Below are 4983 nucleotides of genomic sequence, written 5' to 3' on the forward strand. Positions count from 1 at the left end.
AAAAGACTGAGACAAACAGAACAGAGCATCAATTAGCTATGGGAAACACCACAGGGTTCAATGAAGTACCAAAATATTTGAAGAAAAAGGACCAAAAGTTTTGCAAATTTTATGAAAACTATAAATGTGCAAGTCTAAAAATTTCAATGGACTGTAAGCCAAAAATAAAAGGAAAAAAACACACCATAGCAAATCATTATCTAAGTACTGAAAAAATGTGAAAGTTGTTCAAAGGAACAAAGATAAAAATGATGGCATACTTCTCATCAGAAGCTATGCAAACCAAAAACAATAGTGTGACATCTTTGAAGTATTGAAAGAAAAAGCTGACACCTTATCGTTCTATTTCCAGAAAAAAAAAAAAAAACTGTCTTTCAAAAATTAGGTGAAATAAGGGAGGAGTCTGAGAAAATTACTGCCAGAAGTCCAGCTGTTTTTGGATCAGTTATCATCGGTACAGAGAAACGCTATTGATTTTTATAAGTTCCTGCATTTTCTTATTAGTTTTTATCATTTTTCTACCCATTACCTTGTTTTTCTTCTGCAGATGATCATACCAACTGCAAGTAATGATAGTTTTATATCTTCCCTTCCAATTCTTACACTTCTTATTTCTTTTTCCTTTTTTGAGGGAGAATTCATTGCAAGGAGACCACCACTATAAGAAATAATAAAGTTCTTTCATCACAAGGAAAATAACACCAGATGGAATGCTGGAGCTACAAAAAGGAATGAAGAACACTGTAAATGATAAAAATGTGAGTAAATATTAAATATTGGTTTCTCATTTGTAAAATCCCTTTAAAAGATAATTATTTAAGTCAAAAATAATAGGCCAGATATAGTGGCTCATGCCTATAATCTTAGCGCTTTTGGAGGCTTAGGTGGGAGGACTGCTTGAGGCCAAGAGTTCAAGAACAGCCTAGGCAACATAGCAAGACCCCATCTCTAATAAATAAACTAATTAAATAATACTATATTGTACTATATGTGGTATAACATATGTAGAAAAATGATGAAAAAGGTAGTTCAAAGGCTGAGAAGAGGAAAATTAAAATATATTGTTATGGGTTTTCACATGAATAATATACCATCTAAAATGGTATATTATTATTTCAAGGTAGAATATTAAAAGTTAGAAGGATGTTATGGTAGGCAGCCTCTAAGATGACTTCCAATGATCCACAACATCTGTTATTCATGTCATTGTGTAATACCTGCCCTTTGAATGGGTGATGGATATAATGACTCATAACAAATGGAATAGCACAAAAGTACTAAGATGTCACGTCCAAGATTACAGTACAAAAAAAAAAGACTCTGCCTTCTCTCTTGTTCACCCTCTCTTATTATCTTTCACTTTCTCTGATGAAAATAGCTGCTATGTGGCAAACTGCCCTATGTAGAGTTCCATGGGGCAAGGAACTGACGGGGGTTTCCAGCTGACAGTCAGTGATGAACTGAGGCCTTCAGTCCAACAGACTACAAGGAACTGAATCCTGCCAACAACCACATACATGAGCTTAGAATTGTATCCTCCCTCAATCAAGCCTTCAGAAGAAATGACTGCAGCCCCAGCCAACATCTTGATTGCAGCCTTGTGAGAGACCTTGAGCCAGAGAACCCAGCAAAGCCATGCCTAGATTCCTAACTCACATAAACTATTAGATAATAAATGTTTGTTGTTTTAAGCCACTAAATTCAAGGACAGGTTGTCATGCAGCAATATATAACCTAGTTATATATGTGTACTAATACTAAATTGTTATATATTGTATGTCCTGGAATAAACACCAGGAAAAACAAAAAATAAAGAGCATTACTAATGAGCCTATAATAGAAATAACATGAAATCTTAAAAATAATCATTCCAATAGACAGCAAGAAAAGAGTTTAAAAGCACCAAACATTTATTGAGCATCCACCATAGTAAAAGCAGGGAGTCATATGCTAAGAATATAAAGTCCCTGCCTGGACTTAAAAAATTTCATATTTTCAGTACTGGGCAGTAACTCAGAAAAGTACATGAAGGAAAACAATTCTAGGTATGGTACCCAAATGTCCCATGCCTTGGCAGTTTAAGGGCAGAACAGTCTCTTAGGTACGGGGAAAACCAGGGAAGCAGTTTTGAGATGGACCTTGAAGAATGGCACAATTTTCAGCAAGCAGAGATGTAAAAGAAAGGCAAAATATCCCAAGCAAAGAGTACACAGGATCAAAGGCTCAGTTGAGAAAGCTAGAGAGATATGTTGAGGGGAAAAGTCGGAGGAGGGAAGGCCAGAGACTTTACAGGAGACCCAGAATATTGCTTTGTAACAGAGATCTAAAGAAGAGAGGGTGGTATAAAGGGGTATGGGCCATAAGATTTAATGTTGTTGAAGGAGTACGGAGGGCACCGAAAAAAAGGCCACTGGAATTGGTTTAGGCATAGGCACAGTCTAATCCAGAAATTGTATCAATTTGCAGCCTTCCCTACTACCAGACCAGTGACACATATCACTCATTTTTTTTTATCTTTTATTTTTATTTATTTTATTTTTTTTTAGAGACAGGGTCTTGCTCTGTTACCCAGGCTGGAGTGCAGTTGTGTGATCTTGGCTCACTACAGCCTCCACCTCCTGGGCTCAAGCAATCCTCCCACCTCAGCCTCCTTCCTGAGTAGCTGGGACCACAGGCGTGTGCCACCATGCCCAGCTAGTTTTTGTATTTTTTGGTAGAGGCAGGATTTCACCATGTTGCCCAGGCAGGTCTCAAACTCCTGAGCTCAAACAATTTGCCAGCCTTGGCTTCCCAAAGTGTTGGGATTACAGGTGTGAGCCACTGCACCAGGCCAGATTACACTAATTAATGACAGCACTGAGACTGTACCTGGCCTCAGATTCCTTCTTAACAATCCTTCAGGCAGCTACTACCAAAACATCAGAATTGGTACAGGAGATGAAATATATTTGTTACCTGTGGCCTGATAATTTAAGAAGCCTGGTCTGTAGGGAATGAAGGATGTAAAGACCTTACTTTGGCATCCAACAACGAGGCTCATTGTATGTAGGGTGAAAAACAAGAAGGCCCTCCTCTAACTGGGAAGCTTGTAGTCTTTCCAAAATCATGCATATCTTAGAAGGATAAAATCAAGCAGGCTTTAAGAAGGAAGTCTACAATTTCCAAAGCAGCAAGACCACCTAAATCCATCCTGATAATCAATAGCTTAAAGAAAAAAGGAGAATGGACTTCCTCAACCTGATAAAGAATAACTAGAAAAAACCCACAACTAACATCAGACTTCATGGTGAAAGAATGAATACTTTCCCCTTGAGATCAGAAACAAGACAAGGATAATTTTTCTAGCCACTTTTATTCAACATTGTACTGGAAGTTTTAGGTAGGCCAATTAGGCAAGACAAGGAAATACAAGCACCCCAATTGGAAAAGAGGATGTAAAACTATTTGCAGACGACATGATCTTGTATATAGAAAATCCTAAGGAATAAAGTAAACATTTATTAGAACTAATAAACAATTTCAATAAGGTTGCAGGATACATGACCAATATACAACAATTTTATATCTATATAGTAGCAATGGGCAAACCAAAAATGAAATTAAGAACACCATTCCATTTACAATAGCATTGCTAGAAATTAAATACTTAAGAATCAATTTAATAAAATAAGCCTAAAATTTATACTCTGAAAACTAAAATATATTGTAGAAAGAAATTAAAGAGGACCTAAATAAATGGGAAAACATCCCATGTGCACGAATCAGAAAACTTGATATTGTTAACATGACAATACCTCCCAAAATGATCTACAGATGCAATGTAATCCCTATCAAAATCTTCCTTTTCTTTGCAGAAATCAATGAGTTGATCATAAAATTCACATAGAACTATAAAAGACCCAGAATATCCAAAACAATCATGAAAACCAGAACAAAGTTGGAGGACTCACTTCTCAATTTCAAAACATTAATCAAGACAATAAAATATGGTATTGGCATAAGTATAGATAAATAGAATTAAGAGTCCAGATCCTCATATTTTTAGTCAACGATTTTCAACAAGGGTGCTAAAACAGTGGGGAAAAATCCAGTGAGAAAATAATAGCCTTTGTTTCACATCACAATATCAATTTTTATTACATAGGATTTGTGACCATTATTTTGCAGCATAAAAATATGACTTTCTTGTTTTCATGCTAATATTTCACAATCTATAATACATAGTTTCTTAAAAGATAAACTCAAAAAAGTAGTTTTTAACCACAATTCTGTTACTTGGTTTTAAAAAATTACTATATATTATGTTGCAGTAATTGATATGCTCACTTTATAGATTAGTCATAGCATACACACAATGTTTTCATCCATATGTACAAATCAAAGACTGCAGTAAGCACCCATGTGGCCATGGCCCAAAGGTAGCCTCCCTCAGGTCCCTCTGGTCAGCAACATCCCCTCCCTCACCAAAAGGTCTCCACTTCTTCACTTTTGTGATCATTATCTTCTTGCTGCTTGCTACCCAATATAGCAATATTAAGTAGCAATAAATTAGGTATTACCACCTAATATAGATGGAAAGAAATTAGGCATTGCCAAGTAATATCTAATTTACCACCTAATATAGTTTAGTTTCTCCTGTTTATGAACTTCATATAAATGGAGTTATATTTTAAATTTTCTTGATTTGCCCTTCTCAGTTAATATTGTGAAACTTAGCCTCATGTGTTGTTTAGCATTCCATTGTATGAATATATCATAAGTTGCCCATAGTCCTATTGTTAAAAGTTTCCGGCTTTTACTATTAAAAACTATGAATATTCTCATTTTTGTGTCTCATAGTGCAATATCTAAGGTCAACAGTTATGAGGTCATTCCTGGGTCAAAAGAGTATGCATATCTTCCACTTTATTAGAGTGTCAAACTGTTTCCTTCTTTTCTTTTTTTATTTTCTTTCTTTTTTTTCTCTTTTTGTGTGTGTGTGTG

The 4983-nt window shown here is 35.5% G+C and overlaps 1 protein-coding gene across 6 annotated transcripts in view; it reads right to left on the bottom strand.

The window, feature by feature from the left end:
• The window catches only part of HS6ST2 (heparan sulfate 6-O-sulfotransferase 2), a 330939-nt gene that overhangs the window by 272315 nt on the left and 53641 nt on the right, over positions 1 to 4983 (bottom strand). The gene's annotated exons all lie outside the window — the stretch shown is intronic.

Source organism: Pongo abelii, chromosome X (genome assembly GCF_028885655.2).
Source record: "Pongo abelii isolate AG06213 chromosome X, NHGRI_mPonAbe1-v2.0_pri, whole genome shotgun sequence".
Classification (NCBI taxonomy): domain Eukaryota; kingdom Metazoa; phylum Chordata; class Mammalia; order Primates; family Hominidae; genus Pongo; species Pongo abelii.